The sequence below is a fragment of the Chenopodium quinoa genome, unplaced genomic scaffold, assembly GCF_001683475.1.
Source record: "Chenopodium quinoa cultivar QQ74 unplaced genomic scaffold, ASM168347v1, whole genome shotgun sequence".
Lineage (NCBI taxonomy): Eukaryota > Viridiplantae > Streptophyta > Magnoliopsida > Caryophyllales > Amaranthaceae > Chenopodium > Chenopodium quinoa.
Genome location: NW_018742484.1, coordinates 2,530,667 through 2,550,741, shown reverse-complemented (window position 1 = coordinate 2,550,741; position 20,075 = coordinate 2,530,667). Strand labels below are relative to the sequence as shown.

Below are 20,075 nucleotides of genomic sequence, written 5' to 3'. Positions count from 1 at the left end.
GTCTTGTGTGAATTTATATTTCCTAACATGAGTAAAAATAAGGTAATTAGAACAAGACCTAAGGAAAAAAAATATCCTTTGGATAAAAGAGGTTTTTATTTATTTATTTTTATTAAGAATGAAGTGATGTAAATGTACTGGTAGTTCAATTTCAAATGGGTACTGGACTGTATCAATTTACAACACTGAGCAATTTCAGCTTGTCTTATTGTCTTTAAGTGGTCAAATACTAATTCAGAGGCTGTTTAAATTTTAACTAAGGTCAATATAGGCTATCCCACATGGCAATATGGCACTTTCACGGTTCACTATCTTCACATAAATTAGACAGAATCCCATAGCAATAAGATTAACCATAATAAAATCCCAACTCTTTGGAATTCTCCATTGAAAAAAAAGGTGATGTAAATTATTTAAAAAATTTATACTCAAAATGGATATTATTCAAATACTAATAGACCTTTGAATGAAGAGACTAGAAAGATTGCATCTTTAACTAACTAATTATAGCAGAATATAAAATTACTCCGTAGTTTTTACACCTATTTCGTTAGATTTGTTCTGCACTTAAAAGTTGCCTAGTATCTACTTTGTTTTTTCTGTCATATGTTATAACATCATATTAGAATACCTTTATCTCATCATGTATTCAACCCCATATTAATCTAAAACACCCTCTTAGAGATCTCATTTCCTCTATTCTTGAGTACTGTAAAAAAATACAGACTTTCCATGGCTCCTATTGTTTGATAAGCTTCGCATCTCTTTTGTCATTGATGATATAACAACCCTAACTACATCCATGCGCATACACAAACACAATCCCACTCCCACAAAACTTTCACGACCACCCTTGCACACACATATGCACTTCCATTGGCGCTTACACAACCGTATCGTCTATACGTTCTGCACCCACTTTAGTGATAGCTCCATTGTTCATATGCTACTGTCCTTGTCGCAACTTTATTACAAACCTAAGTACAATATTGCCCAACTTTATTACAGACCTTGCTTCAATCCATGCCCGATATCTTCCGATGGAGATCCACTTACCATGTTATAGTTTACTTCATTTTGGTTGTAGGAAGTTTAGCTGCATAGTGATATATACTCTTTTCAACAAAAAGTTAGATGAACATAATAATAATCGAACATAACAAGTATTTGAAATTTGGAAGAAGAATATATAGTTGTACTTTCGTTTCTTTTTATTTGCAACAAATGATTTTTTTTTTATTTTTTTTATTTACTGTATTTCTTACATTAAGTATCCCTTTGTTGCAAATAAAAAGAAATAGAGGTAGTAAAAAAGACCATAATTTATTTTATTTAGGTAAGGATATTGATGCTAATTAAATCTCAACTTTCACTGTTTTTTTAGTATAGTATTTGTAGGCCATTTGTAGGCCAGACATTTGATAATGAGAGAATTGGTAAGGTATAATCCCCCCAAACACTTGTACGGAGTAGACTTATAGTTGGCAAGATTTAACCTTGTGAGTTGTGATCCCAAGATTATATGATAAATCCCTAATCCTTGCTTATTACAAAAGACCATAACTATATGGAGTTTGAAATTTGGTTATTCATTGAGTTATTAGCAAAGGTAATTAGATATTGGGGCAGTTGCAAGAGAATTTGTCAATAGTATAGTACTCTCTCTGTCCCTATTTTTTAGTCCTATTTGACTGTGCACGGTCTCCAAAACACGTTTTAAAAAGTCTATATTTTTATTTCCAAACCCGTAAAAGTTATTATAACGTGATATTAATAAAATATACAATGAGACGAATCTAACAAGACCAGTCATGATCATATTATCTTTAATTAATTAACGGTAATTGATGGTCAAAGTTTTCAAAATTTGACTCAAAAATGGCAATGAGGCAAAAATAAAGGGACGGAGGGAGTTATAAGTAGAGTACAAAAAATGTGGAAAAGGTACATAAATCCCCTATAATTGGGTCCCATGATTACCAATAAGAATGTTGCCACATGTTTGGCAATGGAAAAGAGGAAAAACATTTGAGTGAATGACTTGTACCTATACCTATGATAATTACTTTTTATAGAAAGCCAAAAGCTGGATGAAATAATGACCAAAAGTCATTGGGTAAAATTCGTCTTTATGAAAAGCCTTGTTGAAAAGAAATATGGGTCCATTAACAGGCAATTTACATTAAAGGCTGTTACTCAGTAATGGTGGATTTAATACAGCTGGCTGCTTCATTTACATTATTGTTGGACCCGTCGGGTGGAAGAGTACGAATTTTTCACATTTGACACTCCTCCATGTATGTACAAATAGTACAATCAACAACCCGAGACATGACTCGTGCTATATGAGTATACTATATACATCATTGTCGCACATATGCCTGTGTGGTGCACGAGACGCATGGCGATGCCATATATGTATACGTGCATATGAACAAAATGATAATTAATATTAATGTGTTTGCTAAAATCGTGTTGAATTGAATTAACAGTAAGGTTAATAACAGAGATTAATGGTCACACAAAATTGAACAACTCGGGCCACCATCTTTTGTGGAAGACTTGGACACAATAGGTTGTTTCTTGGAGTGCCAAGAAATGAGATTTTCTCGTCAAAATATCAATTACAGAGTGTTTTTTAAAAAACATACATTTGATCAAGAAGGAAATAGTCCATACAAAAAAAATCCAGTTTGTGCTGTAGTTGGCGTTCATATTGTGGGCTACAAAATCTCAATCCAAAATTAAGAAAAGCCCATACCTTACAGCCTTGTTGCGGAAATACTCATTTTGAATGGAAAACAAAAACATAAAAAATAATCGCCCACCGTGGGGCTCGAACCCACGACCACAAGGTTAAGAGCCTTGCGCTCTACCAACTGAGCTAGACGGGCTTGTTGATTTTATGCTGATTTATATTTATATATTACAAAAATCTACCCTTTAAAGCAGTTTGGAAAAAGCTTATTGTTAGGGGAATAAAAAATTCCAAGTAAAATCTTATAGTACTGTATATAATAAAAATGCTATCCTTTCAAAAAATTAAAATAAAAATGTTTTGTTTAAAGTTTAAACCACGTCACTCAAAAACTCCAATTAACCGTTTAATTTATAAACAATCTCTTCAAAATCATTTAAAAAGCTAAAACTATCACAATTCATTCAAAATCATTCATTAACTACCCTTTTTTTTTTTTTGAGGGATCATTTATTCATTAACTACCTCAGTCCAACAATCCTTGAAAAATAAAAGAAGTCTTATGTTATTCCGTATCATACAACTATAAAAAAAATACAATAATATCTCACAGATACACTCCAATACCAAAAAATAAAAAAAGGTAAAACAACAGATGGATGTAGGGGTGTTTGCGGTACGATTTGTATTTTTTTCAAACCGCAACGCAAATTGCGGTTTGGTGCGGTGCGGTTTAGCCATATTTTTCAAAATTATAATCATTAAAAAAAAAACTTTTATTTTATTATGTGATTATCAATTTATAATTCAAATATTAAACTCTTTTTTTTAACCTTTAATTACCTAATAGTCAAAGATTATATAGTATAAAAACCACAAACCGCATCTTTTGATCTAAATTTTTTTGGAAACCGCACTAAACCGCAAATCGTGGTTTAATCATTTTTAAAAACCGCACCGTAATTTTCAATCCGCAAACTGCACCAAACCGCAAAATTGCGGTTTGGTGCGGTCTCTGAACAGCCCTAGATGGATGATTTTCTTGTGAAAGAAAAAAAAAAAAAAAAAAAAAAAGGCATAAACAGAGTTTGAGATTTTTTTTTCGTTTCTTAACAATAAACTAAAATTATCATTGAAAACTGAAAAGGGTTGACATACGGATAACGGAGTAAGAAGGTTTAGAGAGAGCAGTTTGAATGGGGCTAATATAGACCAGGCCTAGTTGGGCCTGCAATGTCGGTATAAGTTAATAACATGAAATTAGAACTCTAATCTGTGGATCATGTTATAAGAGCCCCATTTTACCTCTAGCATGTAAATTTTCCCATGCACAAGTCCCTTAAATTTAATCATTTAAAGCATAAATGATGCAAAAGTCCACATCTTATGTATAAATTAGATTAATGCCTGTGCGATGCACGATACTAATAATATTTTTCCTATAATAAATTGATATATAATAAAAAAAATGAGGCAACTCATGTGGAATATACAAGTACAATACATATAGAAAAATAAAATGGTAAGGCAAAAAATTTTAATCTACAATTGAGAAAAGAAAAAAAAAAATTATTGTTGATTAGTTGCGTTGAAAATATTTAAAATTAGTATGCATTATATGACATTAATGATGCATATTATTTCCCAATAAAACTAATATTAATCAAACAACAAATCGAATAAAATTTACAGTAAATTTATTAGCACAACATACATGTAAATATATAAATTCAAATAATATATTATCTTTATATCCAATAAAATAATTTCAGTGGAAATAAATATTACTCGAATCATTAAAGACAATAATAATCTACAATTAGGCAACACTAATTATTAATAGTTTATTTTCTGTTTATGAATTGATGCTCTACATGATATCATCGTTCTTCGTTATTATATAAAAATGTGTTTGAAGCTATCCAATAATTGTAGTTGGATCATTGTTTGTTTATTGCCTTAAAAGTTTATTTGTAGATGATAACTATTTATTGAAAAAAAGGATACACAAGAAGATGTCACTTGTCTCTATATTCGACGTGTCTTTTACTATGCACCTTATTTATAATGTCGAATTTTCAGCAAAAGATAATTTTTTTTTGTATTTACTAAAATATTAATTTATTTAATTACGTAATAACAAAAAATTGATTGATATTTCACATTTTCCTAGAATTAGACATATGATATGATATAGTTGTCGAACACAATTTTTATTTTACAGACATATCTAATACTCCATTAGTCTAAGAAACAAAATATTAGAGGTATTTGAAAAAAAAAATAAAGTGATGTTAAAGTAATTTATGTAATATCAATTATATGAATCAATTTATTATTACTTTTTGGGCAAAATTCAATAATTAATTCGTCTAAAAGATGTGCCGACGGTAATGATGGTATCTTGTACCTAAACCAGTGACCCACTTTTTCTATGATTAAAATATAGTCAGAATAATAATATTTTAGGTAAATGTGTATGGAAGAATTAAGAACACGAATAAAATGAAATACATTTTATGTAAAGATAATGTATAAAATTTGAAATAATATTATTATAGTTGTATTATACAAATATTCTTACTAATAGGGGAGGGGAGTTTTGGAGGGAAAATACAGCACCAAGAAGTGACACGTGTCATTCCTGGTGTCTGTTTTAGTATTATGTTATGTTATGTTTTAGTATTATGTTATTGATTGAAGCCCAACTTTATCAATGTTTGGTAAATAGTTAAAAGCTCTAATTATTGTTTTACTCCCAGCATAATTATTTTCGAGGGAGCTCCAGTATCTCAACATGAGATACAAGGCTTGTATCTTAAAATGACAATTATGTAAATAAAAGAAACTTTTATGAATATTATATAAATTTTGATGTACTAAATTTCTCAGTTGGTCTTCTTCTTCAACTGACAATCTGCTCCATTTTCATTCCCCTCCATTTTCATCTCTTTCTTCCTCCTCATTCTCCCTCTTCCCAATAATTTTGCTTCATCTCGTAAGCCACCAACGTTCATCGTCATATTTTCGGCGGCGAATTAAACGAAAACCCTAAGAAAAAATGGAGAAATAAAGGGTACGGTTAACCCAAAGGGTATGAGTGTTGTTTTCCTCCATTGAAGCCGATTGTCGAATTCCATTTCATCATTAAAGCTCTTCGTTTCTCCATTGGTGCTCTTCTGATTTTGCTTTGAATACAATGATATTTTAGAAAATTTTATAATTTTAACCCCATTTGACAAATATACACCTTTGAGATACATGATATGTATCTCATGTTGAGATACTTGTATTTTCTCATTATTTTCCCCATAATTTTTAGCAATACATAATTAAATATACATGACGTCAAATTTGTGCATTGGCACATGACATGCCAGTCACGAACTCAAGATGATGTGAGTATTCAGAAACAGAGGAATATTTTTTTACTTGGTTTTTATTCATTTTGATTCAATCAACCACACTATAATTTTATACTATAATTGACCTTTATCAACCAAACTTTACTATTCTATTTATCTTTTCACATCCATTTAATTGTGTATTACTCCTATTTTGGGTAAAAATACCCAAGCCACGTGGCACAATCAGAGGGTAACATGTGTCACCTTAGGAGAGGTTCAAAATGAACCAATCCTCAGCTGACACGTGGTACCCCCAATCAGTAGGGAAAAAGACGGCTTTCAGGGCCTAATTCCTGCTAAAGCCGCAAAACGGCGCAGCCCCCCAAATCTAGGTCAGAATGACCTAAGTAGGGGCACATTGACCAATGACCCTATAATTAGGGAGATTTACCCCACTTTTGGGGCACGTTCATTTATTACACAATCAATTCTCTCTTATCAGAGAAATCAACTGATCTCGAAATCCGAGAAGATCTACTTTTACTTTTTCACACCTTTTTACTTTCTCCGTACACGTTCTAACTTGATCGTCGGAGGCGAAACTCCATCCAACCGGAGTCTCCGTTATTTTGCAGGTACAGCCGGCGGGAAATCAGTCTTGGTGGAATAACTCTCCCGAGGGACAAAAAACCCCGAAACATTTGGCGCCGTCTGTGGGGAGAGTACCTCTAAGATGGTTTCTCAAGAGACTGTACCGCCTCCTGAGAATAAGCAGCCTACGACTGAGGTCTATTCAGACCATGATACGGAACCAGAGGTCGAAACATATACGGCTGCAGATGGATCCCTCATTACAAGGCGCATCCCTTCCAACGACAATAAGGAACAAGGCGATGCTCAGACAAGTCCGAGTAAGTCATCCGGTCATCCCCAGGCGGTAGGACAGTTTGCTCACATCACCCGAGACAAGTTCATGAAATTCATGACAAGTTTCAAGGGAGAGATGAAGGAACTGATCTCCAAGAAGACGGCTGGTCACAGCAAGGGTCAGTTGACCAAGAAGCCTTCTCATTATGAGAAGAACAAGTCCGTCAAGGATTGAGAGCCCACTCCGCGTCCTAAAATAAAGGAGGGGACTTGGCCCTTGATTGATCTGTCTAAATTCCGCTTCCCCGAGACAAAGAAGAGGAAGGTCATTCGACATGTTCAGCCGGATGGCACCAAGAAGACATTTCCTGATGCTCGCCTTTACATCGAGCAAAAGAAAAACTAGCAACTGTCTGAGTCGGCTTCAACTTCGAGTTTCCCAGACAGCTTCAAGAATACCTCGATGAGGTATTCTCAATCTGTTCAAGAGAGCCTGTCAGGTGGCTCATCCGTCCATACAGGTCCTCAGATGATTGACTCGGCCTCGTATGCGCCCCAACAGCCATACAAGCCGTATGCCCATCCTTACATGCAGCCTGCCCTATTTGGGGGTCAGGCGGCATATAACGTCCAGCCATTGGACTGGCAGCTCCGTCTGCTAAAACTTGGGGAACAACCTTCTGCGTTCTCCAAGGAGATAATCGAGGCGGCACAACCGGCCAAGGTTAAGAATGTCATGGTGGGTACTTATGATGGTACCACCAACCCAGAAGACCACCTGTTGGCATACACCCACCTCATGTACTTGCAGGGGCTAGATGACGCTGCATGGTGCAGGTGCTTCCCAGCCACACTGAAGGGCATTGCCCAGCAGTGGTTCAATAATTTGCCGGCTGGGTGCATCAACAACTTTAGGACGCTTGCTTTCTTCTTCGTCTCCAACTTCTCCATGAACATACCCGCCAAAAAGACAAGCCTTAACTTGGGTGCGGTACAATAGGGAGACAAGGAGGGGCTACGCTTATACGTCAGGCGGTTCAATTTGGTGAGAATCCAGATCCAAGGACTGTCTGATGATTATGCTTACACAGACTTCTTCAAGGGTCTGAAAGACAGGTCAGCCTTCAAGTTTAACATCATCCGGAAGAGGATCTCCACTCTTTAGGAAGCGTTAATGGAGGTGCCTATATACAGGCGACCGAGCTCTGCTCCACTAGCAAGCAGTCGGACTCAAAGAAGTCTGACAAAAAAAAAGGGAGTCGGCAAGAACAGCCAGCCCACAAAGCTGAAGAGAGAAAAAAGAGAAAAGAAATCCGGGCGGCTGAGGATTTTGATCAGCCGGCCTAGAAGAAAAGCAAAGAGTTTAAACCATACGTTCCAAGGTATGAGTTTAACAAAGACTGTTACTCCATCATCATGGAGATAAAAGACCAGGTGACCATAGAGAAGCCCGCAGCAATGAATGGTCCAGCAAAAAACCGGAACAAAAACAAGTACTGCCACTTATATGAGGATATTTGCCATGAAACCAACGACTGTTAAAGCCTCAAGCGGCTGTTGGATAGATTGGCTAATAAGGGGGTGTTGAAATCTTACATCCTCAACTCTAAGGTGACCCTGAAGACGGACTCCAAACAGCCGTAAAAACAGCCAGCAAAGCCTACTAGTAGTTCGGACACTGACAAGGAGCCGATGGGGTACACCATAGCAGATAGCTTTGCCGGTGGGGGGCCAATAATCAGGGGCACCAAGGACCATGTCAGACGGCTCGATGTCATCTCCGTCGATGAGGGCCTGGCGTCTACCGACACATTCCCTGAGGTCATCATCACTGAAAAGGACCGGGGCAAAGCTCGCCGGCCGCATGATGACCGCATTGTCATTGAATGCAAGGTAGCCAACCAGAAAGTTGCTCGGATCCTCATTGATACTGGTAGCTCTTCTGACATCATCAGCTACAAGTGTCTGTCCAAGCTAAAGTACAAGCCCGACAGCATGCACAAGGTCACTCACCCCTTGGTTGGTTTTGGGGATGGAGTTGTGCACCCAGCCGGACGGATTGATATACCCGTTCGGCTAGGAGAAAAAGAAGAGGGGCGCCACATGGTCGTCTGGTTCTTGGTTGTGGAAGAGCTGACCGCGTATAATATGATTTTGGGATGTCCAACTCTGAAGGAATCTAAGGTCGTCATCATACCATCCCTCATATTGGTAAGAAAAGAAAGGCCGAACAGCTGGTGGTTGTAAAAAATGAGAAGCAATAGCAATCACTGATAAGGAAACGGTCAAATGACCTCCGTCCCCAACCGGATAGAGAACATATGGACATCGTTCTGGATGACACACGTCCAGAGTGTACCGTTAAGGTTGGGACGGTTGCTTTTGCAAAATTGGGTGCAGACTTACACCATCTGCTGAAAGAATTCAAGGAAATTTTGCCTTTGAAGTGGAAGAGATGCCAAGCATTAGCCCGGATCTCGCTGTCCACAAACTCGCCGTGGATCCAAAAAAGAAGCCTGTTAGGCAAAAGAAAAGAAATCATGGCGAGGAGAGATCTTAGGCGGCAGCTACCGAGGTCAAGAAGTTATTAGACGCCGGGTTCATTCGACAATGTCACTTCCCAGATTGGTTGTGAATGTTGTGCTTGTAAAGAAACCGAATGGTACCTGGAGCATGTATGTTGATTACACTGATCTGAACAAGGCATGTCCGAAGGACAGTTACCCGCTTTCAAAGATCGACAGTCTTGTCGATTCAACAGCCGGACATGCTTTGATGAGTTTTATGGATGCCTATTCCGGCTTCCATCAGATACCCCTGTGGAAAAAAGATCAAGAGAACACGACATTCGTCACTGATCAAGGGTTATTCTGCTATACTGTGATGCTGTTTGGGTTGAAGAATGCGCCTGCTACCTTCCAATGTATGATTAACTCGGTCTCCATTAATCAGATTGGAAGGAATGTAGAGGTGTACATTGATGACATGATAGTCAAATCCAAGCTACAGACAGATCACCTTGCTGATCTCCGAGAAACCTTCACCACACTCAGGCGGCACAAGGTCATGCTCAATCCCAAGAAGTGTGTCTTTTTGGTGTTGAGTCTGGAAAGTTTCTCAGATTTTTGATTGATCAAAGGGGGATAGAGGCCAACCCAGAGAAGATACAGGCGGTCATTGACATGAAGTCTCCCCGCAATGTAAAGGAAGTTCAGAAATTAACCAGCTGCCTGGCGGCATTGGGGAGATTCCTTAGCCGGTCATGCGGCAAGTGCCTTCATTTCTTCCAAGCGATCAGAAAGAAGACTATGTTTGAATGGGGGGATGATGCTGAGGGGACCTTCCAAAAATTGAGCATTTTCATTTCTTGGCAAGGCTTGTCAGCCCTTTGCCCAAGGAGATGCTTTACATGTACTTAGCCGTCTCAGATCATTCTCTTAGTGATGTCCTCCTTGCTGAGAGAGACAACAATCAGCTTCCGGTCTATTTCATTAGCCTTATGCTTTGAAATACAGAGCTCCAGTACTCTATGATTGAAAAATTCGATCTCGTCTTGTTAATGGTAGTTAAGAAGTTGAAACCTTACTTCTTGACACATCTAGTGGTAGTCTATACAGACCAACCCCTCAAGCGGCCAATGACAACTTTAGAGTCATCCGGCTGAATGCTCAAATGGGCTATTGAAATGCAAAGTCTTGAAATCACTTTCGAACCAAGGAATACAGTGAAGGGTTAGGCGTTCACCGACTTCATTGTTGAAATGAAAAAGCCGGTTGAACCGGAGAATCTTGATCAGGTTTGGAGGGTGTATGTAGGCGGTAGCTCTACTATGAACGGCTGTGGTGCAGGGATAATATATTAGTCTCCTAAGGGGGAAAAATATGAATATGCATTACGAGTGAAGTTTCAGGCCTCGAATAATGAGGCAGAATATGAAGCCTTGTTAGCCGGTATCTAATGTGCAAGGCGGCAGGGGCATGAAAAATTGACGCCTACTCTGATTCTCAATTGGTTGTTAGCCAATACCATGGTGACTATGAGGCCACCCATCCACCTATGATCAAATACTTGCAGGCAGTCAGGACAGAAGTTGGGACACTCGACGAATTCAATTAAAGTCAAGTTCCCAGGTCAGAGAACAATCATGCAGATGCTCTTTCTAAGCTGGCATCATCCGCTTCCTATGATACGGCTCGGTCAGTTTTTTGGGAGGTAATGGAAAAACGAAGTATTGAGGAAGATCCCATTGGAGTTCTTAACCGGAGTTCAACCTGAATGGATGGAATCCGGGCATATTTGCTAGACGACACACTGTCGGATACATATCCAAAAATGGCTGCAATGAAAAAGCGTGCAACCAACTTTGAGATCCGTAAAGGAGAACTTTTCAAGAAGGGCTTTCTTCAGCCTCTTTTGATATGCATCACCCTAAAGAAGGGACAGGAAATTCTGGAAGATCTACATTTGGGCTTCTATGCTTCACACATAGGCGGCAGAGCTCTAGCAGAATGGGCCAGGCGGCAAGGCTACTTCTGGCCCACTCTTGAGGCAGACGCCATGGAAATGGTGAAGAAGTGTGATAAGTGTCAAAGATTCGACAAACTCATACACCGTCCGGCTACATATTTGAGGGCCATTCATAGCGCAGTACCATTCGCCAAATGGGGCATGGACATTCTGGGTCCGTAGACGCCTGCACTAGGCGGACGGAGGTATATTCTAGTTGTTGTGGACTATTTCACCAAGTGGGTGGAGGCAGAGGCGGTCAAAGGCATCAAGACAAAGGATGTTATCTCCTTCATCTGGAAGAATGTCATCACCCGGTTTGGGGTACCTATGTCTATGGTCTTTGACAATGGCCCTTAGTTTGGGACGCCTACACTCAAGAATTGGCTGGGAGACCAAGGGATCTCCCACTATTTGCATTAGTTGGTCATCCCCAAGCAAACGACTAGGTTGAAGCCTTCAACAAGCTAATCTTAGACGACATAAAAAAGAAAATTGAAAGGGTTGGCGATCTATGGGCAAAAGAGTTAACTTATGTCCTTCGGGCCATCAGAACAACAACAAAAGGGGCAATCGGTGAAACCCCGTTTCTTATGGTATACGTTGCTGAGGCTGTCTTACCCAATGAGCTTTATGAGCCAACTCTTCGAATCATGTTGTATGATGATGAGGCAAAGTGGGAGGCCATGCGACTTGCATTAGACTCACTTCCAGAACGCAGGGGAAATGCTGCCTTGCGCCATGAGATATACCGTCTGAGAATGACAAGAGCCTATAACAAGAGAGTGCACAAATGGCCCTTGAAAGTAGGGGACTTTGTGTTACGAAAAATGGAGGCAACCGGTAGGGCCAATGAACAAGGCAAGATAACGCCCAATTGGGAGGGTCCTTACCGAATCTATGAGGAAGTAAGAGGCGGCACCTACCGCCGGGAAACTCCAAACGGCAGGAAGCTAGCCAGAACTTGGAATGTAGACAATCTAAAAATGTACTACTTCTAAGACTTGTAAATTTTTTGTAAATAAAAAGCCTATCAATGAAAAATCGCCTTTTGTTTTCTATTTTGATTATATGCCTTATTAGATATGTCTCCTAATGGGAGCATCGCCTGTGCAATGTGCAGACGGCCAAATCTAAACCAACCGTCTGCTCCAATATAAGTACGACATCCGGGGACGCCCATTCGGGTGATTTCGTCGTTGAGAGCATCTCCCATTTGGGTGGCATATTGCTCTATAAAATCAAACACAAACGTTAAAGACTGACTAACCCAATAGGGGCTAGTTCATAGCTGTTTGAACTGAATAATCTAAAATGGAACCTAGACGGCGTAAGAAAACCGCATGTCCTATTGACACCACCCGGTATCCAGCCGTTATTTCAACTTAGATTAAAAACCTATAATTTTGTAACTCGAGAAATCCCGCTAATGGGGCAAAGAGACGCTTGAGTGTATTCATGGACAATCAAGTCCAATTTCACAAATGACCCAAACGGTGAACGTCTGGGTGTTCAAGATAGTACCGCCTGAATCTTGGATGGCTGTGTGCTTGGTTTGGGGCAATCATGATAGTGATTGATTGACCAAGGAACCTCTCATACTCCTTGAAGTATCAAAAGTTCCTCAATCAATCAATCTATTTTGAAACTAACCACACAGCCGCCTAGGGCAAAGGCCAGCCAGTTTGTTAGTTGTCGTATGCATTTAATAAGTTGGGCAAGATTGAAGCATATATATAGCAAAAGTCAAAAATTGCAAGAATTGAAAAAATTAGTCGGCAATTTCATAAATAAAACCCGTCCGAAAGGCCGGGGGAGCAATTTTCATACCAGATCGACATCCGAGAAATAAGAAAAGATTCATAACATTCAAAATACACAGCACGCAGGCCGGAAATGCAGACGGCCAAAGGCCGAATAGAACTGAAGACATTAAAGCTAATTTTGCTGAGAGGCCTCCAGGGCATCCTTCCCATCCTTCTCAGGTGGAGGTAGAGCAGAGTTCAATTGGGCATCTCCTTGATGTTCTTGCTCATTTTCTCCACCCTCTGCAACCTAAGCCGGTTCCTCTCCGTCTAAGGCCTCCTTATTTGCCCAAACATCAAACGGAACAGGATCTAGCTTGCCTTCCTCCCTTGCCATCAGGACCTCATCGGCGTACTCATAGGCTAAGGCCTAGATGCCGTACTCAGAACCCGGATGTATAATCTCCCATGCCATCTTCATCCAGGCTGCACAGTCTTGCTCATTCTCCTCGATGAGGCGGTCCTGCTCGGCTGCCATAGTTGCCTTGAAGATGGCCTGGGAAACAACCATCTCGTTTTTCAGCTGGTTGACGTCTGCCCGGAGATTGGTGTTCTCCTTGTCGACGTCCTCCAGGACCTTGAGATCTGCCTGGGCGTTCTTAAGGGCAGCCTCAAAGTCGGAGGATTTCTTGTTCGCCTCATCCAGAGCAGTCGTCAGACGCCTGATGCTCTCCGCCTGCGTTATCAGCTTAGCTTTAGTCTCAAGTTGATTTATTGTATTTTGATATTGGGCAATGTCGGCGGACTTAGTCGCCCGTTTATTGGCCTGTCTTACCTTTTCCTGCTTACGAGCATACGGCTTCTTCAACCCATTAACTCTTAGCATCGGCTGAAAAAGTGTGAACGGTATGTTACAAACACAAGTGGGATTATACTTTATAAAATCTGAATTAAGTTACAATACCTCAAACAGCAGGGAGAGGATACGTTCAATGTTGAACGTCTGAATCCCAGGAATGGACTTCTTCTTCTTCTTCTTGGGGATACACCCCAGCATGGCCTTGGAGTATTGCTGCACATTCGGCCACCGGGGGGATTGATCTGCACCATAAGGAAGATGGGGTAAGTGAGCTATACAGGCGACACCAATCTGCCGGCGGCTGCCCGATGATCCCTCTGACGTCTGCTGGAAATGCGACTCATACCTTGGGATAGAATCTGCAGGCTATCATCACCTACAGTCGCTGCAGCACCGCTTGCAGCTTTGGGTGGCTCGCCACCCTTCGGTACCTCAAGGGCACCCGACTTTTTTGCTAGGTCTATCCCAAGACCAAAATTCGAGATGCTCTTCCCCCCAATGGTCAGATGGTCTTTCCTAAGTGGAAACTCAGGAGCTGTCTGAACAGAAGACATTGTTCTGGACTAGGCCGAGCTTGTGACCTCGTCATCCGGCTTCTGTTTGATAAGCTTGGTAAGGGATCTGGGAGCCCCCTTGTCTCCATACTGAAAAAAAAAATCAGACATTAAGCATACAGTCGGTTAAAACCGTCTCTGTATAAATAAACTTGAAATTGAAGAGAGGCTGGGGCAGGCGGTTTATACCTGGCCCTTATCCGCCAGTTGAGCTTTCTTCTTCTCCGCATTATCCTTGCGGATTTGAGCTGCAGAGCGGGCATGCGTCTTATCTTGAGGAAGCATGCTTCTGCCGGTTTCCTCAAAAAGAGCTGTCTATCAGATCATCAAGCAAACAAGAGTTCACAAGTTAGAAACAATAAAGACGACATAAATATTGTCGGATGCATGCTCTACGTACGTCTATCGAACATGGTGCTCAGACCGCAGGCGGACAAGAGCGCCTGGTCTCTCAGCCACTCATGTTTGGGTACCCAGTTCTTGGGTACACTTATTAACTCACCAGTTGAGGGGGGGGGGGGGGGGAGGGGGTGGTACCCAATAGATCCGGCTTTTTATTGTAACAACGATACTTAAAGTCATCTCGCCGTTTGGGGGCAGAAACAAGGTAAAACCTGTTATTCCAGTTAGACCACTTAGAAGGTTTGTCTAAGGTCATCAGATAATTGGGGTAGGTGGTCAAAGTGTACCACGCTCGCCAACCGCCTAGGCTACGGGTAAGGTAGTGCATATGGGCAAAAGCCTCCCAGCCGGGATAGAGGCCCTGCATCTCACAGGCGGCAATGTAGCCCAGAATGTTAACCCAAGAATTTGGGGTTAACTACCACACACCCAAGCCATATCCTTGAAGGATATCCTTTATTGCATCATGGAGGGGGAAGCGGAGACCGGCTAGGAAGGTCGCCTCGTAGCAGCCGAAGTAATTGTTGGCATTCGACTGGTCATCCTTCCAAGCAATGGTGCCTAGTGTAGGCGGCACCCGGATTTCATAGCCCTCGCCAAGAGGACGTTTTAATTTGAAGTCCTCCAGGCCTTTTCCATGTTCGCCCCATCTTTGACAGACACATGGATCCGGAACGGATCCCCCTCATTGTTCCACTTTTTTCTCTCTTCTGCCTCACTATCCTCAACCGGCGATAGTGAGCCACTACTGCTTTCCCTAGAGCTAGACCCAGAGGCGGTCTCTCCCCCATCTCTCTCAGGGATAGCTTCATCATCTTCCGCAGAACCAGATACAGAGATGGCTTCTTCACCATCTCCTCTTCTGATTCAAGGATCCCATCACTAGGAGTGCTGGGTGCACCCGGAGGAGATCCTCCCTCCTCTTCAGCCGGTGCCACCACCTTAGCCGTCTCTTCCTCAGGCGGTACACCTTGTGTGCCTTCTTCCATATATTTCGGATCAGGTGCCGTCCACATCGTCTGAGCCATAGTGTCCTACATAGACACGGAGATGGTCGGATTTGGAGATGAGCAAGGGTGATCCAAACACCCAGAGACGGCACCCCTAGTCCTAGACTCAGCCGTACTAGGAGATCGGCTGACTATTGACCTAGGCTGTGTCGTGTGTGCTGATGGTGAATCCATTTATTGAATGATATGTACACAAATGGAAAAAAGTATGAAAGAGATGAGAAGGGGAGAGACGGTACCTCAAAGATTTGTTTCTGAAAGGGGTGTCAAGCACTGACGCCGGCTATATCAGGCGGGCAGAAATCAAGCAGCCGTTTTTGAGATTCATAGACGGTTGACCGGCTATAACAGGCGGTTGTCAGATTTTCTTTCTCTAGAACGTTTGACTTTCTCTCTCTAGACTTTTTTGAAAATGTTAATAATGAGGGAGGGGTAAAACCATATTTATAGAGGGGCAAATTCAGGGGAATCCCCATAATTTCCCCCAGAAGGTGAATAGTTAAAATTGTTCACCAATGCCTAAGTGACAAGTGTCACAGGCGTCACGTGGCACGCCACGTCACCCCTGTGAGATGCAAATGTTTTGGGTAAAAATACCCAAGCCACGTGGCCCAATCAAAGGGTGACACGTGTCACCTTAGGAGAGGTTCAAGATGAACCAATCCTCAACTGACACGTGGCACCCTTAATCAATAGGGAAAAAGACGGCCTTCAGGGCCCAATTTCCGAGAAAAGCCGCAAAACGACGTAGGCCCCAAATCTAGGTTAGAATGACCTAGGTAGGGGCACATTTACCAATGACCCTATAAATAAGGAGATTTACCCCACTTTGGGGGCACGTTCATTTATTACACAATCAATTCTCTCCTATTAGAGAAATCACCTTAACTCGGAATCTGAGAAGATCTACTTTTACATTTCCTCACCTTTTTACTTTCTTCGTACACGTTCTAACTTGATCGTTGGAAGCAGAACTCCATCCAACCGGAGTCTCTGTTGTTTTGTAGGTACAGCCGACGGAAAATCAGTCTTGGTGACGTAACTCTTTTAAGGGACAAAAAACCCCGAAACAACTCCCTCTGTCCCACGTGGCCATATTATATTTCCCATTTGTCAAATTTTATGGGAGATATGGGAGAAGGATATACATAAAAACTATATTAAAAAGAGAGAAAAACACAAAAAATTGTGAGAAAAAAAATACATGTACATGAGTGGGGGCACTAATATATAGAGAAAATATGAAGGTATTTTAGGTAGTTGAGTGATTAAAAAGAGAAAGTAATGAAAGCAATTTGGTCTTTTTATAGTGTCTAAAAATGGATTAAAATGAAATGGGAAGATTATTTTGAAACACCCATAATAGAAAAAATTAGGGAAAATAATATGGAACGGAAGGAGTAGAATATAAGACTTTTGTATGGGGACATATTAATCACTATAACTCCAGACTCTACCAGGATTAAGGATACCAGGATTAAGGATACAAAATTGTAGAACAACTTGGTGGTATGACCATAACATTGGTGGGAAAGAAATGAAAGATTTGCCTTCTTTTTGTAAACAATGCTCTCCTTCCATAAGTACAAATAGACAAATTATCTTACATTGAAGATTTGCTGATGATATTACAAATTGTCTCTTTTATGATGGTTGATTTTATGGACATTTCTCTCCACCAATGTTTTAAGTGGCAATTCTCTCTAAAATTGTTGGAAATGAACTTTCAAACATTATTCATTTCAAAGACGTTGTTTTTTTTTTTTTTTTTTTTCATTTTAAATTAACATATGTGACTATTATTTATGTACGCTTTATAATTTTTTTTAGGGTATATATTTTTGAGTCATACAGGATAATATTAAAAGGTGGGCGTAGATTGTATAATGTAGGTCACATGTCGTGCTAGTGTGCTTCATGCTCAAGCAGATCGTGTTTTGAACGGGCCAAGATAGTCAGTTGCGTTATGTTGTGATCATGCTGATCTTTTAAAATTGGAGCCCATGCACGACTCAAACATGTCGTGCCATGCCAGTGGTTAGTGGACCCTCTTAATAATTTTTACATATTTGTTAAATTGGTTAAAAATAAGCGGGCCAACATCAATCCCGCCCGTTGGTGCTTGTGTCGGGTTGATCCGTTGGTGTCAAATTTTGAAAATGATCTCCAAGCACACAACCATAACCCATTAGGCCATCAGCGTGCGTTTCGTGTCGTGCCGTGTTGGGTTATGACGGGCTCATGCCTTATCAGACCATGTTCATACCATGTCTAATTGACCCATGTGTCTTCCCGTCCCATTCCATCTTATGAAAGTATTAGTAGGACTATGTTATGTGGGTGGTATTCGGCCAAAAATATTCAACGTTAAGTTGCGTTCTCTATTTGACTTAGCGTGCTGCAATTAAAACAAAAATCAACATATTCACGGAGGTGGAGGTTTGAGCCGTTGCTGTTTATACTGTTGAATTTTGGAGCCATCTCCCAAAGTTGTCCTCTCTCTTTTTTCCATTAAAATTGGATCTTCCAAGTAGTAATCCACAATTTTTAAAATTGGAATTTATAGTGATCCACAATAACCTAATTTTCAGCATATACTTTTTTTCTAATCTAATATGTTAATTGTTTGATTTGATTTAAACTTATATATTCAAAAAAAAAAAAAAAAAAAAAAAACCACATACATGCTACTCCGTAGTATTAATGTGTATTTTCCAAATATTTAATTTGCGTAACACAAATTCTTATACAGTATGTGGTACCGCTTTTGCACACATAGTTTAAAAGGTGGTGCTGCGATAGCAAACAGCTGAAGCCGTATTATTTTGTACACACCAATAATAGTTGGGATAATTTTAAATCAATTTTTCTTAAATATATCTTTACTAAATATACATTATATTTTAAAATTCACTCTATAATCTCTACCCTATAAATTTCCTATAACTTTATGCAAGCCCTACTATTGTGATTGTTACGAAAAGGAAGTAGTAATACTCCGTATTTCACAAAATAATTTAACAAAAATACTTTTTTAGCATAAAAATAACTTAATTACCTTTTAAAATTAAAGAAATAATTCAATGTTAATACTTTGTGTATTATGAGAAAAAATGTTGTTGAATTTCAAAGCACACATTGCGCGCATGTAAAAACTTTGTAATCGTAGTATTCACACACAAATCGTTTCCCAAGATAGACACAAAAGGCTAGTTAAGCCCACAAAAAGGGACTATGTTTTTACATTTTTCACCATTTGAGTACTCATGTTTTTATTTTCACCGTTTTGGTACTCAACAGTGAAATCCAGTCAAAAACAGATAATTATCACCAAAAACTTAGTATCTTGGGTTAGAAAGCATAGTACCCTTAGTTAACATTAAATGAAGGTTTTTTTTTTGTTTTTATTTTTTTTATTTTTTTTTTCTCTTTAGGGAAAAAGGATAGTATATTGTAATTAAATAATGTAGATGTGGGTATAGGAGATGATTTTACTTATGTAGCTTCCCTGAAACGAGTCGTCTCCCGCAAAACAAGAGGACCATAAGCATTTCTCTTTAACTCCACTACAATTTCTACTGCTCCTTCTGTATTAACTTTCACATTGTATTCTTCAAAAAAATAAACCTTTCACATTGGTTCATGTAATGCCATTTTCATCCAAAAGCTTGCTTTTGTTTTCTAGCTCAAAGAGGAAGAAAATCACATTATTAATTGTGTTTGCACGAGGTATGAATTTCATCTATATTTTTTTTAATTGGACAATAGTCTTTTTTTTAATGATTATGATTGTGTGTGAAATCAATAATTTGTAAGTAAATTGGACTAATTTGTAGTGTATTATGATCACTTAATTTGGTGGTGAAAACATGTGTGTGATTTTGTAGTTGTTGTAATGGATAATTGTGGTTGAGTTTTATTAAAAAAAAAATTAAAAAAAATAAAAAATTAAAAAAATTAAAAATTCAAGTTGATTTTTCTAGAAAAAAAAAGGGAAAAGGGATTTTTTTTTTTAGTTGTTTTATTGAATAGTTGTGATTAGTTTACTATGTAGCATTATTAATGGTGTCATATTTGCATAAGACAT

General features: G+C 39.5%; 1 non-coding gene across 1 annotated transcript; it reads right to left on the bottom strand.

Annotated features, from left to right (window-relative positions):
- Positions 1-2,821: 2,821 nt before the first annotated feature.
- Positions 2,822-2,894, bottom strand: TRNAK-CUU. Its single transcript has one exon. It is a non-coding gene; the product is annotated as a tRNA-Lys (tRNA).
- Between the last annotated feature and the right edge of the window lie 17,181 nt (positions 2,895-20,075).